The 24,589-nt window shown below is 43.3% G+C and overlaps 1 protein-coding gene and 1 non-coding gene across 2 annotated transcripts in view; both read left to right on the top strand.

The window, feature by feature from the left end:
• The window catches only part of LOC126177105 (proton channel OtopLc), a 760,838-nt gene that overhangs the window by 525,239 nt on the left and 211,010 nt on the right, over nucleotides 1-24,589 (top strand). The window lies entirely within an intron of this gene.
• On the top strand, nucleotides 10,945-11,028 carry Trnas-gga (transfer RNA serine (anticodon GGA)). Its single transcript is given in 2 exon segments — nucleotides 10,945-10,984; nucleotides 10,994-11,028. It is a non-coding gene; the product is annotated as a tRNA-Ser (tRNA).

The following is a 24,589-nucleotide window of genomic DNA, read 5'->3' as shown; positions in this document are numbered from 1 at the left end:
TTTTGTAGACGCTGTGGCAGTTTTTGTATGCCCATGTCATACCAGCTCGCCGCCATGCTGTTCTGAAAGTTATGAACCTCTTCTATCACCTCGTCGTCGGAGCTGAATCGCTTTCCGGCCAAATGTTCTTTTAACCTAAGAAACAGGTGATAGTCACAGGGCACCAAGTCAGGACGATAGGGTGGGAGGGTGATTATGTTCCACTGAAACTGTTGCAGGAGACCAACGATTTGTGTGGGCGAGCGTTGTCATAGAGTATGTGTAGACCCTTCATCACCATTCATCTTCTCCGGTTCTGAATGGCCCGTTTGAGTTTTTTCAGAACCTCACAGTACCTGTCACCGTTAATCGTGGTCCCAGCGATTCAGCTCCGACGACGAGGTGAAAGAAGAGGTTCATAACTTTCTGAACAGCATGGCGGCGAGTTGGTATGACATGGGCATACAAAAACTGCCACAGCCTCTACGAAAATGCATCGACAGAAATGGTGATTATGTCGAAAAATAGCTAAATGTTCTAGCTGTAAACTGATGTAAAGCAATGTAGAAATAAACAGGTCTACGTGCTTATAAAAAAATTGGAGACCTAACTTTTGGGATTACCCTCGTATTCAGCCTCGAACCTTTGACTGCTTCATCCATCGTCATCGTCGCAAGATTTCAGTAGGTTGTTAGGTACTTTATTTAGCTGGCCGAATTATGTCATGGAGACGTCACGAAGTCACGGAGCGTCCATGTGCTACTAGGTGTTATGTGGATGTCTGCGACCGAAGAACATTGGTAGCGATGCTGCGATGCTGACTTCGGTAGATGGCGGGTGACTGGCCGAGACACGCTATTCAATCCATTTTTCGATTATCAAAGAAAATTAAAAAGATGCTATTCACATTAAAATACAACTTGGTCTCGATGTTCCTCAAAGTTACCTTGCAAATATGGTAGCAGTTACATTCGTCAGTCAATACAAAAAAACTTCAGAACGCTGTTAAGAGCACCGGCATCACACTAAAAAGCATAATATCGACAAATATCTCGTTGCCCAACACAACCGCATGAGTAAACATACGACTATGTTTGATAAAAAGGAAATAATATCCCATGCATCTTCCTCCTGGGTTTCTGTCATCAAAGAATCCGTTGAGACCAGGATGTGCAACATCTTTTACCTGAGCAGTGGCTACACCCTAAGTGGTACATGGAAACGGGAACGTCATGCTGGAAAGCAGCAGAGAAATCAGCTATATCATCCACAATCGATCGAAATCAACATCGATGTCAATAGTACTCACTTATAGACATCGACCTAATCTTTGGCACCATACGGAAGTCCCGTGACTGCGTGATGTATCCATGGCAAAATTCGGCCAACTTTTTAAAAGTACCCAACAGCCTACTGAAATCTCCTGACAACGAAGATAACGACGGAGGAAGTTATCAAAAACTCGAGACTGAACATGCACCTGGCACGGCAAAGGACACCGTGAAGCATTTATCCAGTTTAAATTGTTCGAAATTGTAATCTCTAGGAATTTCGTTGAATCGATGACCTTCAAATTTGTGTGATTTATCGTCTAAACAAAATTTAACGCATTCTTTTTAATACTCGTGTGGATGACCTCACACTTTTTTATTATTTAGGCAAAAAACTTATTAAAATTCTACGTAATATTTCCCTCGTCATCTGCCATTTCACGCCGCTTCGTAGACGAAGACCACCTCTAACTTCCCCATTAATCACGGTGCGCAGCGGCACACATCCACGTCACTCTCTCGTGCTTCCTAACGTCATCAATCCATCTGGTTGTCGTCCCGGTCTTTCCCAGTCCCTCACAACCCAGCACACAACTTTCTAGACGCTTCTGCCATACACCGCCTTGTCTACATGCCCCGCCCACCTCAATTCCTTTTTCATTACGGCTCTAATTACGTCATCAGTTCCATTCTCTCCACTCATCTATTCGCTTGTTTCCCCGTCTTTCCTAGCAGTATCCAACTCGCATCTCTCAATTCCTTAATTAGTTATCTTCAGTTTTCGAACGATTTTCGCATGAAAAGTAAGTATTCGATTTTTCATTAGCCAGAAGTCAAAACCCACTGAACCTAAAACTATCCTTTCCAGAAACGTCAGCTGCTTGGTTCCGAAAGCTCTAATTAGTTTACGAAAAGCGCTTGGAGACATTTTTACATTTCAGTTTACTTACGTTGCTGTCAGTCGACTGATTGTCTTCTTCTGTCCTAAATTCGAAACTTACCATCTCGTTGTTTGATTCCATTGCTAAACAGTACCATTTTCTTTTTTAGCTGCTCATTGTTGTTTTGGTCATCAGTCCGAAGATTGGTTTGTAGCAGCGCTACAAACTAGTCTTTTTTTCTGTGCAAGTGTCTTCGACTCTGCGTAACTACTGCAACCTACATACAGCTCAACTTGGTTACTGTATTCACGCCTTTGTCTCCCTCTGCCATTTTTACGCTCCATACTTCCCTACATAATCATTTTATCGCTACATTGATGCCTTATGATTTTTCCTATCAATCGATCCCTCTTTTAGTCAAGTTGTGCCACAAATTTCTGTTTTGCCCAATTCGATTCAGTGCCTACTCATTTTTCACGATGAATAAATCTGCTCCAATTCTATTGCAGAAATCCTTTATTTGCTAGAAAATCGTACACACGACCCGGGTTTCGGATGTAAATCCCTTCAAGCGCTAGAAAAAAAGGAACACTAAGAGGGAGTCTCCATAAAAATAATTAACATTAAAATGGCCCATAATTATCAAGTTACAACTTGATTGCGTACGAGAAAGTCGGACCAGTCATATAAAACATCCACGAAATTAAGTAAGTAGCATGCGAGGTCCATTGCGGGTAAGGCATGAAAAGGTTTGTAACGTCCCCTTAGAAAAATTAATGAATTACTGTGCTGATAAACATCTTATGTTATTTGATTTTCAAACAGCTAAGCAAAACTGAACGTACTCAGACATTCACTAAATTGACACACAATATTTTTAGCGCAACGCAATCTGACTTTCAGTAATCCCTACAAAAGAATGGCCCTGACTAACACTAACCTATACCTTTCACAAATGACTTACCTCACAAAAATCTTCGTTACTCGAATTACTGCAATACAGCGAGCGCCACTACTGCCAGCTAAATAAAAGATTCTAACTACTGAAGGCACTAACTACTGATAGGCATAGTTAGCAAATGAAAGATTTTGATAGAGAACAAACAATGTATTTGCCTTAATAGTGTTCAAAAGTCGCAACGCTACGCGCTGTTAACATCCAGCTGCCCAACATTACAATAGCAAACAATTTAATATTTTTCTGTGGTATTAAAAAACTTAAAAAACCTCTCTCACACCGGCCTGATTTAGCTTCACTGATCAGGATAGTAAAAACATGCGTATGTTGAGGGAATTTTCATTCACAAAGCAGGTTTATCACATTCACACAGTTCAATACTGTTCTATCCTGATTAAATCGAGCTTAACTTAAATTCCATAAGGCAGTGAAGCAATTTCGAAGTCTCGGTGCGACGAAAATTGTCAGTCGATCTCCTGAAAACATTTGTAATAATTATTAACTTTCGGTGATCACGTGGGGAAGACGGGAGATCTGCCGGTAAGACCGTGTTAGCCTATTTATTTGAAGTAACTGGATATCTTGAGCATACAAAACGGCAGGTTCGTCCAGTGTAAATCAGACGTTCCCCACTGATCCCGTGCAACACAGCGTAGTAAGCAGACACTGTCAATAATAATCAGTTAAATAATACGCGAACACACTTACTTTAGTTTAGTTCATGTATTAAATTCCTTCTCATACAGAATCTCATCAAGATGACGACTAGCTCAACAATACATACATATACATCCTCCTTCTTTCACGGCTAATTGGCAAGCATTGCCTCATTCTTTTCATAAGAGAAAATAGATAGCAGAGAAGCTATTCCATGGAGTAAATGGACGCTCCAAGGAATAATAGGGCTTGAAACTACTTTGCATTGATAATCATCGTACATTAAAGTTTAGAAATAGGTAAGATAAGAAGAGATATTTCGAGATATGTACTGAGTTATATAATTTATAAAATTTATGAAAATATCGCGGAGAGACCGCTGCAAGAGACATTACAACAACAATGCGAACCAGCCACAGACTGCACACAACACCGCCAGTGATTTTCATACAGAGCGCTACGTGGCATTACCAATAAAAAAACCTAAACAGCCAACTTACAGGTTCTCTGAGTCTACCAGTGCCACACCGGTTAAATGGCACCCAACCGAAAAATCGTGAATCTAACAGCAAATAAGCAAACATTGCCATCCTAATGTGACCAATTAACCAACTGCGAACGACTAAACAAGTTGAAAGGGCTTCACAAATTAAAATTAAGGCATAAAAACCGTAGAGTGCCAATTAAAGAGCGGTCAACAGACTGCCGTGCGAACCGCAAGGTGATTCCTGTGTAGACATACACACATCCGAGGGCGGTCGCCACCGGAACTAACGCCGAGGGGAATCGAAGAACTCATAGCTAGCAACACGGCCGCACCCCCACGTTTCCTCCCAAACGCCACCCGCTACTAATAGCGCTGAAACCGCCTTACTTAGGCATGGCGTTAGCTAAGTTAGGCCTAGTACAGAGCAAACAATAAAAGCAAAACATGCAATTTATAATGCAATTGTCAAGAAATTAAAATTATTGAAGTATAGTTAAATTGACAAGAAATAAAATTAATAAAACCGTAGTACAAAATATAAAATCAATAAATCCATAATATAAAATACAGAAGGGGCTAAACCGACATACCGCCAATTAAACATATTAGTGGAAGATATGTCAAAATACAGAGTACGTTATATTAAGAACGCAAGACTATGGCTGCAAGTAGTTCGTGCTATTCTATAAATTTGCTAGATTTTTTACGTAACTGGTACGAGTTTCACATTTTATGAAACATCCCTCTTAGTTTGCCTTGTTTTTTGTAGCGTCTAACGATGGGATTGGCGCCCTGAAGCACGAGTCGTACTTACATTTTATCCAAATAAAGGATTTGTCAAGTAAAACTACAGCAGATTTATTCGTCATGAAAAATTTCAGCAGTTGCAGATGTCCCGCAAACAATGTATTATACCTCATCTTAGTTACCCAATCTAACCATCCAGCCTCCTACTGCGGCAACACATTTCAAAAGCCTCTGTTGTCCTCGTGTCTAAACTACTCACCGTCCACATTTCTCTCCCGAACACTCCAGACAAATGCCTTTATTTATATGCGATGTTAACAAATTTCTTTCCTTCAGAAACGCTGTCCTTGCCATTGCCAGTCTACATTTCATATCCTCTCTGTATCGACCATCATCAGTTATTTTATAGCCCAAGCAGCAAAACTCCTCTACTACTTTTACTGCCTCCTTTCCTAATTTAAGCCCCGTCGCCTGATTTAGTTAGACTACATTACATTATCCTTGCTTTCCTTTTGTTGATATTCATAACATTCTGTAGAGAAAACGTGTTCACTATACACTGTTTTTGGCTTCTTATATTTGATGTTCAGGTCTTCTTTCAAATTTGGTGTATTACATTGTTGCATTCGTTGTATCACTAAAGGAGAACAGAATAAAACTGAAGTGGTTCAGGTCTGCTCCACTAACATGGATTCCTTCTTCATTTACCCAGTTTAAGTATCTGAACACATCCTTTTTAAGATTCATGAGTACAGTTTTGTTGGTATGGAATTTCGTTGCCTGACACCTATTTCAATTCTGAATTTCCCACAATCCTGATGCAGACGAATGGAAACGGATGCACTGAAGTGTATATTCTTCGGGATACTTAAAAGGGTTGATTCAGTGTCTTATTTCTCAAGGGCTGTCACTACAGATTTCGCTGAATGTCACCTACAGATTTAGCTGAAACAGAACCACAATCTTTCTCAATTTAGTTCGTTAGCTAGTTAAATATTCGGTAGATCATTTGAACGCTTCTTTTATCGCTAAGAACAGACATTCTGTAGATAATTTTGGTAAACTGTTTACGCTCTGGTCTCCACTTGAATCGACGAAACTTTGCTACTAAACTGCCTTTACGTTACGCAATAGAGAAATCGCACGTGACTTTATGTGGGAAACAGAGTGAATGGAGAACTATTTCGAAGCCCAAAACCTTCACGTTTCAATCTCGACGGTCGGCCTGTTGCAAAGTTCATTGTCCTGGTGCAACATCACGTTTTTGAGCACAAATCTTGGCCGCTTCTGAAAACTGTTAAATAATATGTAATAAAGTGCATATCCTGACTGACCCATTATCGCCCTTTCCAAAGGACAGAAACCTGGAAATTTCGATAGGGTGCTGATCTCATTCTTTTGAAATCACAATCAAAGTTTTTTGGAAGAATGCCACTATGAAGACAATTTTGAAGTTAGAACTACGAAAAGTGGTATTTGGTTTCTAGGTCAAAAATAAAGAAATATGTGTTTCAGCATTTTGGGAAATTAAACCCCGAAGGGGATGAAATTGGGGATGGAAAGTTTTATCAAAACATTTTATTATGAAAGCAGAATAGCTTTTGGTGAGAAGTACATACGGGAAATACCATGCTTGTATGGCCTTATTTAGCGTGAAAAGTGTAGAAGGTGTTGCAACTTGTGAACTGAATCAAAGAAAGGTACTCATGTCACCACGACAAACCGGCTTTGTCAGAACTGCATAGAAAAAGAAACGGATCTTTAATACATTAACTTTTGAGTAGCCCTAATACATTAAAGAATTATTTTTGTGTATTTGCTACGCAAACGAATCATTCCTAATGACAAAATAGATACCCACGTTTAACTGCGATTCCATGTACAGGAATATCCGTTGGAGATGAGAGAACTCGGTACCCAGTGGAAGACTGGCGCTAATAACCTTAGACCCACTTACCCGATTTGTCATTTTTTTTAACCAGCTATACGAATTTAAGCCCGTTGGAACACTTTAATTACACAAAGACTGGCAGACATGTAATTGTCACTAACTCTCTTATGGTGCACAGATTCACAAATAAGCAATGGGTGTAACAACATACAAATTCGATTAAAGAAAAAATATCTGTGCAGACCCATATTGTCTACGTGAGTGAAGCGACGGGCGATAAGCTAGTGTTGTATATTAAGAATAAGTCTTCCTTTTACCCTTCTCCGAGCAGCCAATCACTGTTTCCATCGCTATTCCCGCCGAAAATACGCAGTTTTCAATTTATCGCCCACTTCCACCTTTGTTATTGTAGTTTTAACTGTGTTTTTCCTCTACGACGCAGCGATGAGTGCTACGGTGGTCTTCACCAAAATGCAGTGGCAGACACTACAGGAGAGATGATGTGCACCACGGCTTTTGTTAGAAGACGTTCTCTTAACTTGCTCATCCTATTTTGGAAGAAATAGTTCCTTCGTAAAACATGGCGATTTAGTTTCTCGTGCAAGATTCTGACGTCTATAAAAGCGTGGTTGTATTGCATTGAATTCCCACAAGTTAGCATCTAACAAAAACGTGCTGTCATCCAGATTCAGGTTTCCCGTGGTGTGCCTAAACCACGTCAGGCAAACATGGGAATGGTTTCTTTGGAAAGGACGCGTCAGATTTCATTCCCATTGGCTCCATACCTAATGACCTTAACGTCGAAGTCTGACCCTAATCATCTTTCTTTTCCATAACTTGACTGAGGATTTCTCGACCATTGGTGTTCAGAGGTAGCATTCGAAATAGCGTTTTCTCAGATGTCGTGTACCTTGTTCGTAAATTACTGTGAAATTTTTCCCGAAATGAAATAATACGCAGCTAGTAATAGGACGTCAAGCGACATTCTTCCTGCTAATTTAATTATTCAAGTTAAAGGAAAATAATGTACGTTATTGTTCCATGGGATCCGCCGAGAGACGGATCCTCCATCTTCTTACAAGGGAAGCTCACCATCGTAGCCCCCTCAGATTTTGTGGGAAAATGGTCCAGTGGACCGCCCGCCAGAAACTGAACATAGATCAAGCACAGAAAACAAGAAGAAGGTGTACTGAACTGTGAAAAAAAGAATGAACAGTCCATGTTCAAGATGCACATCAACAGAAGCTGCAAGAAGTAGTGTGTTGTGGTAGTGAGGTCACTGTGTTGGGCTGCGAAGGTACAGATCCGTGTTCCAATCTGCCTCGTGCCCCATATTTTTTTCCCCCAAAATTATGAACTTTCCATCCTGTCACTGACGCCTGTCTTGCCATTTGTCATATTATACACTGGTTATAGAATATGAGTCATGTGGTAAGGATATATTACTGCCACAAGTAAATGTGAAGAATAGTGACAGCAGGCGAGATGCTGCGTAGACCTCCCACAGAAATGAAAATAACAAATAAACGAGTGTAAACTATGTTACAGCAAAGGAATTCAAGAGTCAAAACTTCCAAAACGGAACGCAAGTCATGACACGTGGTACCTGTGTATAACAAGCAGAAGGTGCGTGCGTACGTCTGGAGGTTCCTTCCTTACACCTGGCTGTTGAAAACGGACGTTGCACCACGACACAGACACAAATGTGAATACAGCAAACAGTGACATGGCGGACAGTTCATAATTTTGTGAAATAAAAATATGGGACACGAGGGAGATATGACCACCATGACCACACAACCACGACGCCGTGGATCTTAAAATTCGCTCGATGTTTCACCTGTTAAGCTTGCACCGTTCACTGCTTCTATTTTGCTTCCTTTTCCACAGGTCAGTACATCTTCCCCCTGCTTCAATGCCTCACCTGTGTTCAGTTTTTAACGGGCTCTACTGGACCATTTTATCACTAAAGCTGAGGCGAGTGTAATGGGAAGAATTGTCCTTATATGGGGGCGATGGTATTTTTTCTTGCAAAATATTACATTTAAGCGTTTGATGCAGACGGTCCGCCGCCGTAGCCGAATGGTCAGCGTGGTTGACTGCCTTGCGGAGGACCCGGGGTTCGATGCCTGATACTGCCAGGGATTTTTCCTTGGTGCAGGGACTGGAACTGGGCGCACTCAGTCTCGTGACGCCAAATGAGGAGTGACTTGAATGAGAAGTGGCGGCTCCAGGGCAGGAAAACTGACAACGGCCGGGAATACGGTACGCTGACCGCACATCCCCCCATGTTGTTGTTGTGGTCTTCAGTCCTGAGACTGCTTTGATGCAGCTCTCCATGCTACTCTATCCTCTGCAAGCTTCTTCATCTCCCAGTACCTACTGCAAACTACATCCTTCTGAATCTGCTTAGTGTATTCATCCCTTGGTCTCCCTCTACGATTTTTACCCTCCACGCTGCCCTCCAATACTACATTGGTGATCCCTTGATGCCTCAGAACATGTCCTACCAACCGATCCCTTCTTTTGGTCAAGTTGTGCCACAAACTACTCTTCCCCCCAATCCTATTCAATACTTCCTCGTTAGTTACGTGATCTACCCATCTAATCTTCAGCATTCTTCTGTAGCACCACATTTCGAAAGCTTCTATTCTCTTCTTGTCCAAACTATTTATCTTCCATGTTTCTCTTCCATACATGGCTATACTCCATACAAATACTTTCAGAAATGACTTCTTGACACTTAAATCTATACTCGATGTTAACAAATTTCTCTTCTTCAGAAACGCTTTCCTCGGCATTGCCAGTCTACATTTTATATCCTCTCTACTTCGACCATCATCAGTTATTTTGCTCCCCAAATAGCAAAACTCCTTTACTACTTTAAGTGTCTCATTTCCTAATCAAATCCCTCAGCATCACCCGACTTAATTCGACTACATTCCATTATCCTCGTTTTGCTTTTGTTGATGTTCATCTTATATCCTCCTTTCAAGACGCTATCCATTCCGTTCAACTGCTCTTCCAAGTCCTTTGCTGTCTCTGACAGAATTACAATGTCATCGGCGAACCTCAACGTTTTTATTTCTTCTCCATGGATTTTAATACCTACTCCGAATTTTTCTTTTGTTTCCTTTACTGCTTGCTCAATATACAGATTGAATAACATCGGGGAGAGGCTACAACCCTGTCTTACTCCCTTCCCAACAACTGCTTCCCTTTCATGTCCCTCGACTCTTATAACTGCCATCTGGTATCTGTACAAACTGTAAATAGCCTTTCGCTCCCTGTATTTTACCCCTGCCACCTTCAGAATTTGAAAGAGAGTATTCCAGTCAACATTGTCAAAAGCTTTCTCTAAGTCTACAAATGCTAGAAACGTAGGTTTGCCTTTCCTTAATCTTTCTTCTAAGATAAGTCGTAAGGTCAGTATTGCCTCACGTGTTCCAGTATTTCTACGGAATCCAAATCCAAAAAAAACCCTCATACTGCATCTAATGAAGCCGTTGGCAGAGGACGACACGGCGCTCGGTCGGTACCGAGGACCCTCCGGGGCCTGTGGACGAAGAGAGTAGAGTTTGATGCAGATCGCTGAAGTGTATACATATAGCGGGGCAGCGTTCATCATTAAACAATGGTGACAGATTCTCAGTTGCACATTGATGTAAACAATTTATTCATGACACAAAAACTTGTTTCGGTGAGAGTGTCGCAGACCTCAGCGAGCGTTTATTATGAAGCAAAAATGGACACACAATACAATTAACGCTGTTGTAACTACAATGATGGCCATCAGAAATGCAATAGCATGCAGAATAGCAAACAGCGAAATTTTAACTATTGTGCATATAAAGTATAACAGAAATAATGCATGATTAAATTTGTAGGTGATTTGGGGATTTAGTACACTGATCCGCCACCTCCATCAGTAACAGTGGCCCTAAAAAGTCTGGGAATAGAGTCCAACTAAGCTTGTTAATCGTAGGTGCTTGTGCCATGATCACTGTTCGTATGAATATAACTTGGATGACAGATATGGATACATCATTTCGCGTTGCTTCAACTCTGTGCCGGCCCGAGTGGCCGAGCGGTTCTAGGCGCTATAGTCTGGAACCGCGCGACCGCTACGGTCGCAGGTTCGAATCCTGCCTTGGGCATGGATGTGTGTGATCTCCTTAGGTTAGTTAGGTTTAAGTAGTTCTAAGTCTAGGGGACTGATGACCTCAGACGTTAAGTCCCATAGTGCTCAGAGCCATTTGAAGTCTGTGCGGGCCAGTCCATTACAGGGATGTTATTGTAGTGTAACCACCCGATCACAGGCCGTGCATTATGCACAGGTGCTCGATCGTGCTGAAAGATGCAATCGCCATCCCGTAATTACTCTTGAACAGTAGGAAGCAAGAAGGTGCTTGAAACGTCAATGTAGGCCTGTGCTGTGGTAGTGCCACGGAAAGCAACAAGGACTGCAAGCCCCCTCCATGAAAAACACGACCACTCCACAGCACCACCGCCTCCCAATTTTACTGGTGGCACTACACACGCTGGCAGACGACGTTCACCGGGCATTCGCCACACCCACATTCTGCCATCTGATTGCCAATTTTGTACCGCGATTCGTCATTCCACACAACGTTTTCCCACCGTTCGATAGTCCAATGTTCACGCTCCTTACACCAAGCGAGGCGTCGTTTGGCAGCTACCGGTGTGATGTGTGGCTCATGAGCAGCCGCTCGACTACGAAATCCTGGTTGTCTCAACTCCCGCCTAACTGTCATAGTACTTGCAGTGGATCCTGACGTAGTTTGGAATTCCTGTGCGATGGTCTGGATAGCTGTCTGCCTATTACACATGACGACGCTCTTCAACTGTCGGCGGTCTCTGTCAGTCAACAGACGAGGTCTGCCTGTACGCTATTGTGCTGTTAAGTGTCCCTTCACGTTTCCACTTCACTATCACATCGAAGAAACAGTGGACCTATGGATGTTTAGGAGTGTTTAAATCTCGCGTACAGTCGTAAGACACAAGCGACACCCAATCACGTGACCAAGTTCGAAGTTCGTTGAGTTCCGCGGAGCGCCCCATTCCGCTCTCTCACGATATCTAATGACTACTGAGGTCGCTGATATGGAGTACCTGGCAGTAGATGGCAGCACAGTGCACCTAATATGAAAAACGTATGTTTTTCGGTGTTTCCGAATACTTTCGATCACATGGTGTATAACGTACTGCGCATAAGGGAACGGAATGGACGGTTATTGTACGATTACACAATTTCTGAACAATCACTGGAATCAGTCCCATCCATTAAATAGCCGGGAGTACGTGCACGGTGCAATATAAAAAGGGAAGACCACATAAAGCTTTTCTAGAAAAAGCGGAAGACAGACTGATTCATTGGGAGACTCCTAAAGAACTGCAGTTCACCTATGAAAGAAGGGTAGTGTGATAAAACGTGACGAAAATGTTTATGTGAAGTTTGGGATGTGTATCGTAGTTTCAGTGTTCAGTCACTATCTAAGTATTTCATACCACTTTTTGCAACACATTACCAGCATTCAGATAACCCTCCACCAATTTTTTTTTTTACCGATTTAACCTCAAAATATCTAAAGTTAAACACAATTCTGTTAGGCTGGTATAAGTTTTGCAAGTAATTATACGTATCTTGTGTAATCCGGGGTTCTGCTTCTTGATGCTGCCGTAGGTTCATTTTGATGTTACTGCATCGTCACATGGATATTATGAAATGGTCGAATTAAGTTTTAGTAGAATATTTTCTTGTTTACAATGGTTTTTATTTCGTACGCTGTATGTTCGGCGGCGAACGTGCTTTACATAGTAGAATTTACGTCTTCCAGCTATAAAAGAGTTTACACTGTGACAAAACAGTCTCACTATATGCCTGTTGATTCAAAATTCGGCCTAAGACTGAAGTACGGTGGAATAGAAATCGCCTCTATTTATATGTTTTTAAACAATTACTATCATTGTTGCACATTGAATTTTACATAAGAACAATTAATGTTTTTACATGCACCTTCCCAAATTACATAGAAATTTATATAGAACAACAGCGAATATTTCCGTACAAAGACAGGAAAGAATCCGTTTCTATTAAGACTATGAATTACACGTTTTATCATTGTAGCAATATATTTCGTTAATCGGCATATAGTAATTAATTGACTCAAAGAAAAATCATGCTAACATTTTCAGGTGTATAGAGTGGTTAGTTTTATAGAATGAAAGGCCTAGATGCAACTAATTAATTTTTGTACGCGTAAAATTTACATTTCTATATGGTCGTAATTGCAGTTCTAGTTATTATCAATTAACTAACACCAATTAAAACATGAGTATGATTAATTCTGACTGAAAAATCATCGTGTCATATTTTTATTATGGATTCAAACAATTTCCGGCTTCAAAACATAAAAATAGCTGTCTCCCTATGACTTGGAAATATCGGAACTTTAATCACTCCATAATTACAGTAGCGAAATCATTCCTACCATGTGCCTGAAGATTGTATTGTATTTAAATTAAGATGGAACATTAGTTTTTAATCCAACATGTTTCCTTCATTCCATTTACCGGTGAGACACAATGTAAACAATGTCAAAAACATCAGTTTAAATTAGTGTAAATTATATATGCCCTCTTCGGGAGAGTGTAGATGAGAATGGTATATGATACAGGGTCCGAAGGGGTTGTGGTATTACAGTAGCGTACGAAATACTTATTGCAAGAGGCAGGGAAGTTGTAAAGAAAAGCGGCGCGTTTCCTCGAGGATTCGTTTAGTAATTGCGAGAGCGACATAAAGTTGCTCGTCGAACTCCAGTGGCAGACAATAGAAGAGAGGATTCTGGTAGATTTACTTCTAAAATCACGAGAGTGTACGTTCCAGCAAGAGATAAATAACATATTACTTCCAGAATGAGATTTTCACTCTGGAGCGGAGTGTGCGCTGATATGAAGCTTCCTGGCAGATTAAAACTGTGTGCCGGACCGAGACTCGAACTCTGGACCTGGTAGGTTCGCAGGAGAGCTTCTGTAAAGTTTGGAAGGCAGGAGACGAGGTACTGGCAGAAGTAAAGCTGTGAGGTCGGGGCGTGAGACGTGCTTGGGTAGCTCAGATGGTAGAGCATTTGCCCGCGAAAGGCAGAGGTCCCGAGTTCGATTCTCGGTCCGTCACACTGTTTTAATCTGCCAGGAAGTTTCAGCATATTACTCCTTAGCGCGTACGTGTCCCTAAATGAGGGAGACGGGAAAATCTAAGAAATTCGAGTGTCTACGGAGGCTAACAGACAACCGATCGCTGTCATGAATTAAACCGGGTGGTAGCTGAAGCCCCAACCATACACCGTAAAGTGACAAACTGCCTATTGGCTTCTGTCTCGGGTTCTTCGGCCGACGTTCATCTAATGATTTTTCTGACGTTTCGCCAGCACGAGTGGCTGGCATTGTCAAAGCTTCACCCTCCATTGCCGGTGGTGAACTGGAGGCGAGCTCGCGGCCGCAGGCTATATGTACCTGGCGCGCCAACGTCCGAGGGCTTCTCCGCGGTCATTTCCGGTGCGTTTCTCCTCTTGCTACCTGCGACGGTCGTTCGCTGCAGTACGGGAAGCCAGGACCCGTTTACCTTAAGGCTTTCCTCTTTCTTGTTGAAACTGTTCGCGTGTTTTTGGATTTCTACAGCTTCTCTGAACAGGCGCGTGTGATAGTGCTTCTCTACAGACAGAACTTCCGTGTCGGCGAATTTTATTACGTGGTCGGTCTCATTCAGTGCGTGCTCTGCCACGGCCGATTTCTCCACCTGCCCCAACCTGCAATGTCGCTTATGCTCTTTGATCCTGGTGTTAATGGATCGTCCAGTCATTCCGACATAAACTTTTCCGCATGTGCAAGGTATACGGTATATTCCCGACATTGCAAGTGGGTCTCTTTGCAATGTCGGGAATATACCGTATACCTTGCACATGCGGAAAAGTTTATGTCGGAATGACTGGACGATCCATTAACACCAGGATCAAAGAGCATAAGCGACATTGCAGGTTGGGGCAGGTGGAGAAATCGGCCGTGGCAGAGCACGCACTGAATGAGACCGACCACGTAATAAAATTCGCCGACACGGAAGTTCTGTCTGTAGAGAAGCACTATCACACGCGCCTGTTCAGAGAAGCTGTAGAAATCCAAAAACACGCGAACAGTTTCAACAAGAAAGAGGAAAGCCTTAAGGTAAACGGGTCCTGGCTTCCCGTACTGCAGCGAACGACCGTCGCAGGTAGCAAGAGGAGAAACGCACCGGAAATGACCGCGGAGAAGCCCTCGGACGTTGGCGCGCCAGGTACATATAGCCTGCGGCCGCGAGCTCGCCTCCAGTTCACCACCGGCAATGGAGGGTGAAGCTTTGACAATGCCAGCCACTCGTGCTGGCGAAACGTCAGAAAAATCATTAGATGAACGTCGGCCGAAGAACCCGAGACAGAAGCCAATAGGCAGTTTGTCAACAAGTGGCCACGAAAGCCTTAACAATTTTGTACCGTAAAGTGACTTGCGGAATAAAGATGTATACGTAAAAGGGGAGATCAGAAAGTTTCCGTTTGAGGGCGTTACTGCAGCAGTATGCAACGTAGCACGACTCCGGTGCTGGAATATAATCACCGATATGAAGGCAATGAATTACTGTGGCATTCGTGTCTTTCCGACATGCATGAAGTAAATGCGGAAACGTAAACTATGGCAACGTTATTACCAAATGCGTCCAAACAAGACCAACTCGCTGTTATCTTTCCTTGCCTGCCGAAGGACAAACACCGTTAGACGTTCTAACAACCCTACCACAACAAAGGTCAAAATTTAATAATGATTGTGGTGTTGCTCACGCTGCCAAATACTGCATTTTCGGGCAACAACAAAGTTATTATGTGACAGGTGTCATTAGAGCACAGTTAATAAAGTCATTTCATGTAATAATGAATGAACTAGGCACTCATCTTTTCGTGTTTCGCAAGCTGGTCTCGTTGTAAAATCATGGCTCAATCGTCGAAAATCTAGGTGGCGATGATTCCAGGCTCGGATGCAAAGAGGCCTAGGTTTTATTATGCGATATTTAAAAGTTTTATAGATGTGTTTCACAAACCATTCTTGAAGATTACACTTTTGCAGCACAATGGTGATGTGAAAAAAGTAATCAGCACTCCGAATTTAAGTTACTTCTTTTTTATTACTTTTGCTGCAATATCACGTAACACACAAAACATCACTTCACAATACAAAACATACTCGAAAACATCTTCCTCACTGTTAAAGTTCACATTTTATAAACTGGCTACAATATGCGTCTTTCCAACATGACGTCCAAGACTTGACTTTCTCTAGGTCCGACTCTCTAACTATCGCTCTGGCGCCCAAAAATCAGAGTTACAAGTACGTCAATGATCATAGTGACAAAAGAAAGAATACACATACGAATAATATCATTGCAATATAAACACATCGATGTATCAAAGTACCTCTCCATTAATGAAATCAAATCTGAATGTTGTCTCAGAAATATGTTAACTACTTTACAGAAACACAGTTGAATATTGCTGGTATCGAGAGGTTGAGGTGAGGTGCCGTAATGGTTGCGTAATTCAAGTACCATTACAACGTCCATCAGAGAATGAAGAATGTGTATGGGGCAGTGCTGCCATATGTCGTCCCCTTGTCGCAAGATGATCACGAGCCAACCATCTCCTGGAAAGGTGACGCGCACCCTGTTCTTTGATTACCGGGCCCGTTGCTTATTGATTTCAAGGGACCTGATGATTACATCAGTAGGGAACAGTACCCACGTGATTATCACGCCATCTGTCCCTTAAAATAGCTTCGTTAGGTCGATGATTCCATGGCACGAGGAAGTGCAGAGACAGTTTCGGGCTCTTGACGCAGCAGGACACGTGGTTTTACCAAACGGATATCATCAACCTGGTGCATCGGTGGAACGACTGCCTCAATTCTCACGGTGATTTTGCGGGCTCACATACCGATTTTGGATTATACGGTCTTCGAAGGGAAACTTCGTGATCGCCACTTATACGTAGATTAAATGTAAGTGAACATTGTCTTACGGCTCGTCCAAGAGAGAGAGTCAATGTCAGTCCTGTAAAGACATTTTTTGTACCTTCATTGGAACAAAATTCCCAGCGCCCTTAATTTAACATTAGGGAAAATCAGCTACAATGACTGAAGGATTTATAAAGACACATTGCTGACAGCGAGAGACATACTTAACGAGATTACGTTGATGCCATTGTAGACAAGTGTATTACGAGGCTAATCCCAAAAGTAAGCTCTCCTATTTTCTTATAAACACATAGACCTGTTTGTTTATACGATGGTTTACATCAGTTTACAGCTTGAACATTTAGCTATTTTTCGACATAATCACCATTTCTGTCGATGCATTTTTATAGACGCTGTGGCGGTTTTTGTATGCCCATGTCATACCAGCTCGCCGCCATGTTGTTCAGAAAGTTATGAACCTCTTCTTTCACCTCGTCGTCGGAGCTGAATCGCTGGGACCACAACTAACGCTGACAGGTACTGTGAGACTCTGAAAAAACTCAAACGGGCAATTCAGAACCGGAGAAGAGGAATATTGAGCAAGGCCGTACACATTCTCCATGACAACGCTCGCCCACACAAACCGTTGGTCTCCTGCAACAGTTTCAGTGGAACATAATCACCCTCCCACCCTATAGTCCTGACCTGGCGCCCAGTGACTATCACCTGTTCCCTAGGTTAAAAGAACATTTGGCCGGAAAGCGATTCAGCTCCGAGAACGAGGTGAAAGAAGAGGTTCATAACTTTCTGAACAGCATGGCGGCGAGCTGGTATGACATGGGCATACAAAAACTGCCACAGCGTCTACAAAAATGCATCGACAGAAATGGTGATTATGTCGAAAAATAGCTTAATGTTCAAGCTGTAAACTGATGCAAACCATTGTAGAAATAAACAGGTCTATGTACCTATAAAAAAATAGGAGACCTTACTTTTGGGACTACCCTCGTATTTCCCGGCTGGTTCAAATGGCTCTGAGCACTATGGGACTTAACATCTGAGGTCATCAGTCCCATAGAACTTAGAACTACTTCAACCCAACTAACCAAAGGACATCACACACATCCACACCCGAGGCAGGATTCGAACCTGCGACCGTTGCGGTCGCGCGGTTCCAGACTGAAGCGCCGGCGTACTTCCTTGGTTTTCACACTTATTTTTCTCGCAGTTCTTCATGGATCATCATCCTAAGAATTTTTCACATTTGTCCTTGATCAGGTTAAACTTTTTATAGCAGCTTTTTTAATCTAGAAAAAGCAGACAAGGTGAAGTGTGCGTAACACGCGAGGTGGTGGTAAAACAAGTTTGTTCAACCTTTCGGTGAAAGATAAAAACCGACTCATAGACGACCGTCGATGGGTGAGGGATGTGGAGTGTGGGAGAATGGAAAGGGGAATTGCAGGGGTATGGGGGGGGGGGGGGAGAGACTGATCTACCAAAAACATTTTGCAGGCAGAGAAACTGTACCCTAGAAGGACGTTTATCTTCGGGAGACAGGAAAGAAGAAAATTGCTTCCGAGCGGGAGCCGTAGACATATATAACCTTCTTTCTATCTCCATTGCCAGTGTCCACTAGATAACCTTAAAACGTATGACTTGGAACGAGTTTCGTAAATGTTATCTCCTGACCTCCACCGCCACCCGCGCTACACAGAATAAACAGTGAAAGGGGGATGGGGGGCGGAGAGAGACGAGTAATGCAGTATTTTGTTATCTCGCTGTTCAGATAGGCCACTTCAAGCAATATAAAAAGATCCCCCACTCCATAATTCTTCTCTGTCGAGGTTCTAGTTTGTTTGTTTGTTTGTGTGTGTGTGTGTGTGTGTGTGTGTGTGTGTGTGTGTGTTTTCTTCTTCTGAGTAACAAGACAATGAGAAACGTTGCCGTTACGCGTATGTATCAGTGGCACCTTGGTAAAGACTGTGGGCTTTGATTGAATTGTGGTACCGTGCCATTCGCCGGTGGTCATTTCATCGTGCAGAGTGCGCACAAAATTACTTGGCCTCTAGCAGCGGCCGCGCGGGATTAGCCAAGCGGTCTTAGGCGCTGCAGTCATGGACTGTGCGGTTGGTCTACATCTACATCTACATGATTACTCTGCAATTCACATTTAAGTGCTTGGCAGAGGGTTCATCGAACCACAATCTTACTCTCTCTCTACCATTCCACTCCCGAACAGCGCGCGGGAAAAACGAACACCTAAACCTTTCTGTTCGAGCTCTGATTTCTCTTATTTTGATGGTCATACCTACCTATGTAGGTTGGGCTCAACAAAATATTTTCGCATTCGGAAGAGAAAGTTGGTGACTGAAATTTCGTAAGTAGATCTCGCCGCGACGAAAAACGTCTTTGCTTTAATGACTTCCATCCCAACTCGCGTATCACATCTGCCACACTCTCTCCCCTATTACGTGATAATACGAAACGAGCTGCCCTTTTTTTTTGCATCCTTTCGATGTCCTCCGTCAATCCCGCCTGGTAAGGATCCCACACCGCGCAGCAATATTCTAAAAGAGGACGAACGAGTGTAGTGTAAGCTGTCTCTTTAGTGGGCTCGTTGCATCTTCAAAGTGTCCTGCCAATGAAACGCAACCTTTGGCTCGCCTTCCCCACAATATTATCTATGTGGTCTTTCCAACTGAAGTTGTTCGTAATTTTAACACTCAGGTACTTAGTTGATTTGACAGCCTTGAGAATTGTACTATTTATCGAGTAATCGAATTCCAACGGATTTCTTTTGGAACTCGTGTGGATCACCTCACACTTTTCGTTATTTAGCGTCAACTGCCACCTGCCACACCATACAGCAATCTTTTCTAAATCGCTTTGCAACTGATACTGGTCTTAGGATCACCTTACTAGACGGTAAATTACAGCATCATCTGCGAACAACCTAAGAGAACTGCTCAGATTGTCACCCAGGTCAGTTATATAGATCAGAAACAGCAGAGGTCCCAGGACGCTTTCCTGGGGAACACCTGATATCACTTCAGTTTTACTCGATGATTTGCCGTCTATTACTACGAACTGCGACCTTCCTGACAGGAAATCACGAATCCAGTCGCACAACTGAGACGACCTGGCAGAGGTTCGAGTCCTCCCTCGGGCATGGGTGTGTGTGTTTGTCCTTAGGGTAATTTAGGTTACGTAGTGTGTAAGCTTAGGGACTGATGACCTTAGCAGTTAAGTCCCATAAGATTTCACACACATCTGATCATTTTTCTAGCAGCGTAGACGGAGCGGTAGAGAGGATGGGACTTTGGTAGTGGTGCGCGCTCAGCTGTGAAAGATCATCGCGCGGCAGGTTATGTCCAGTTCGATTGCCGAAACCTACGCACAAACGTGTATCTCTATACATAAACGGTGTCCTGGCTGACTGGTTAATCATCGCCCAGTCCAAACCGCTAAAAACAGAAACATGGAATTTGGTGATGGTGTTGACTTATACTGTAGTCACTGTTTGGCATCGTTTAGTAAGTGATTGTTCGAAATTCCATCCCTAAGGGGGTTGAAGTAGGGGATAAAAGGTTTTTGAAAATATTTCGCTATTAAGGCAATTCTGAACTGTGAAAATTGGTATTTGGTTTCTCGGTCATAACTAAAAGAATACAAGTTTCAGCACTTTTGCAAAATCAATCACTACAAGCATAAAGTAGTGGGTGAGAGTTCATGTTGAAAATAAATCATTATTAAAGCGCCGGCAGCTGGTGGCCGAGCGGTTCTAGGCGCTTCAGTCTGGAACCGCGCGACCGCTACGGTCGCAGGTTCGAATCCTGCCTCGGGCATGGATGTGTGTGATATCCTTAGGTTAGTTAGGTTAGATTTAAGTAGTTCTAAGTTCTAGGGGACTGATGACCTCAGATGTTAAGTCCCATAGTGCTCAGAGCCATTTTTGAACCAGCCATTATTAAAGTACTACTAAAGTATTTTTAAACCTACATCTATGAAAACTGATATTTGACTGACTAGAAACAAAAAAAAGTTTTGTGTTTTTGGAAATTCAGTCGTCAGGGGGGGGGGGGGAGGTAAAACAGGATGAATACTTTTATGAAGTATTTCGTTATGTTAAAACATATTGAAAGCTAAACCTAGGAAAATTGGTATTTGACTTCTAAAGAAATATTTGTTAGTGGATGAAACATGTTATCAAAATATCACCATAAGAACATTAGGAAAAAGACTACACTTCTATGATCTTAATTAACGTGAAAAGTTTGGATGATGCTGCAGTTTGTGAACAACATCAAAATTCGACTAAAGAGTAACAAATGTCTGTGCAGGCCATACAGCCGGCCAGGGTGGCCGAGCGGCTCTAGGCGCTACAGTCCGGAACCGCGCGACCGCTACGGTCGCAGGTTCGAATCCTGCCTCGGCCATGGATGTGTGTGATGTCCTTAGGTTAGTTAGGTTTAAGTAGTTCTAAGTCTAGGGGACTGATGACCTCAGATGTTAAGTCCCATAGTGCTCAGAGGCATTTGAACCATTTGAACCAGGCCATACATTATACGCGAGCAGAGGAGGTGGGCGCTAAGCTACTATCGTATAATTTGTAAACTACGACTAGCAAATGTGCAAACAATCGTATTAACAGGTTGTGTCAGTATGACCAACAATTAGACAAATATAGACGTTAGAAGTCACTACTTTCTCACCAACTCGTCTTCACCCATTTCGCCCAGATTTATGGTTATGCAAGCTTGGCCAGACGTGAAATTGATGAAATGGGAGCTCCAATGGCCAAGTGTTTAGAATAATAATAATAATAATAATAATAATAATAATAAGCATTCTTGGCGCAGGTCGGGCCAAGCATGAGTCATTTATGTTGGCGTAGCTTCCACGCAACGGATGACGCAGCGGAAAGAGTACAGGTCGTTAATCCAATGGTCGTGGAATCAAACCCCTAAACGGAAACTCTTTTCATTTTTTATTTTCAATTTTTACTTAACTTACACTGCAAATAAACCGGAATACACTGAAGGAAAAAAAATAGCAATACCAAGGAGGAGTTGTGCGACATAATCGAAAGTTAGTAGTGTGTTTCTGCATTTGAAACATGATTTCTATTCAGATTTCATTCCAGTTTCGCATAAGAGTGGCGCTAATACCCCAACTATGAGGATGCAAGTCAGGTGTGCTTTGCATAAACGCAGTAACGATCGTGAGTACTAGTTACCTTTGAGAATAGACGTGGTGAGTTGAAGTTAGTCAACAATGCCTTCAAGACGACAAAGAAGCGATTATCAGCGTCTCACTGAGTGAACGAATAGATAGGAAATTGGCAGATGTGATGTACATGTACAAATTATTACAATTGCAGAAAAATTGGACGATGAATAAGAAAAAGAGCTCAAACTGAGAAAGTCAGTAACACGTTGGTCCACTTCTGGCCCACATGAAAGCAGTTATTCGGTTTGGCATTGGTTGATGCAATTGTTGAATGTCCTCCCGAGGGATATCATACCAAATGCTGTCCAATTGGAGTGTTATATCGCCAAAACCCGAGATGGTAGACTGGCCCTGTCCATACTGCTCCATACGTTCTCAATTGGGGAGACATCCAAGGACCTTACTGACCAAGGTGGGCAGTAGAAACTCACGCCATGTACGGGCGGGCGTTGTCTTCCTGAAAGATAAGCCCAGGATGGCTTAGCATGAAGGGCAACAAAACAGGACGTAAAATATTGTCTACGTACAGCTGTGCGGAAAGAAAACCGTGGGTGGTAAACAAAGGGTCCTACTGTGAAAAGAAATTACACCGTACGCCAAAATCCCTGGTTTCCAGGCTGTAAGCTATGTGACAGGTTGGTGTGAAACCGCTACCGGGGGGTCTCTCCAGAGACACTTTGTTGGTCATCGGGGCTCAGTTGGAAGCAGGACCCATCACTGAAGATAGTTCTGCTCCAGTCAATGACATTCCAGGCTGAAGAATCTTCTAGAGACGCCCTGAAATCGGTGGGATACCAACCTAACTGTCGCCGACCATACGACCCGACAGGGAGGTCTATGGTGTTGTTTTCATAACCGGATCCCTTTGGTTGTCATCCGCTACGCCTCGTTTAGTTGCCCTTCGTCGCAAGCCATCCTGGGCTTAAATTTCAGATAATATCCAACCACACAAGCAAGAGTTTCTACTGCTTGCCTTTGTTCTTGTCAAACCCTACCTTGGCCAGCGAGGTGGCCGGATCTCTACCCAATTGAGGACGTTTGTAGCATGACGGGCAGGGCCATCCAACCAGCTCGGGATTTCGACGCTCTAACGCGCCAGTTGGGCAGGATTTGGCATGATATCCCTCAGGAGGATGTCCAACAATTCTATCAATCCCAAGCCGAATAATTCTTGCATAAGGGCCAGAGATGGAGCAACACGTTACTGACTTGCACAATTCGTGAAGCTCTTTCTCTTGAATAAATCATCTAATTCTTTTGAAACTGTAGCCATTTGGTACTCTGTTCATGTAGATCACATCTGCCGCTTTCCGTCCCATTCGGATGATTTCTTCATGGTTCGTCTTTCTTTTTGGAGTGTATATCTCATAGATGTCCGCAGCTCGTGGTCTTGCAGTAGCGTTCTCGCTTCACGAGCACGGGGTCCTGGGTTCGATTCCCGGCGGGGTCAGGGATTTTCCTGCCTCGAGATGACTGGGTGTTTTTGTGTCGTCTTCATCATCAGCATTCATCCCCATTATGGTTGGAGGAGGGCAATGGCAAATCACCTCTGCTACGACCTTGCCTAGGACGGCGGTGTGGGTCTACGCTCCTTGGAGTATGGGACATCATCATCATCATCATCATCATCATCATCTCATAGGTTTACTCATGACGCTGCAACCGTGTTGTCCTGCAAGATTTACTGGCAGAAGGAAAAAGGAAACAGCTGATACAGAACGTTGTGTTCAGTGTTGTTACACAACAGGATGGGGGAGGTGTTGACGCAGCAGCAGTTCCGGGGGCAAGCGCCTGTGCTGCATAGGGGCGGTTTGCGGGGGCGAGGGCGGGGGCGGCGCGTTGATTGAGGGCGGTGAGGCGCGCCGTGATTCGGGCACAGGTCGCCGGCCTTTCCTCGCTGCTGACATTTAAGGCCGCTGCGTCAACGGCGCGACATTTGCGGAGAGTGGCGCGGCTACCACCGCCACCTGTGGCTTTCTGGTCGTCAGTTAGCAGGCGCTTCCCCGGCGCTTCACAGCCTAGCTGCCGCCGCCACGCCAGGAAGTCGTAAAGAACCTCTCATTCTGAAACTGGCCCCAGTAGCCCACTGCGGCACGCAAAACACTTGGCCCCACTAGCCGTTTGACACCATAGAGGTAGTGTGGTGCGCCATTGTTACTTGGGATACCATTAGGTGTCGCGCAGCCAGTCTATTAGGAATTATAAGGGGCAGTCAGATGAAAATGAGACATACGAGGGTATTTCGGAAAGTAAAGATACACCATACGCCAGATGAACAGAAGAGTTTTGGAGGGGGGGGGGCGGCAAGTTGGCAACACTGGTGTTAACCTTGAACCGTTAGCTTTCTCCTCGCAGTCGTTCGGCAGTTGAAAGTTGCTTCTGGTTGGAGTACGTCGTGTTTAAAATGGCTGCGCCGATTCAGAACCCCGCCAAATGCGA

This window comes from Schistocerca cancellata, chromosome 3 (genome assembly GCF_023864275.1).
Source record: "Schistocerca cancellata isolate TAMUIC-IGC-003103 chromosome 3, iqSchCanc2.1, whole genome shotgun sequence".
In the NCBI taxonomy this organism is placed as follows: Eukaryota; Metazoa; Arthropoda; class Insecta; order Orthoptera; family Acrididae; genus Schistocerca; species Schistocerca cancellata.
The sequence above is the reverse complement of the archived record's forward strand: the minus strand, read 5'-3'. Positions and strand labels throughout refer to the sequence as shown.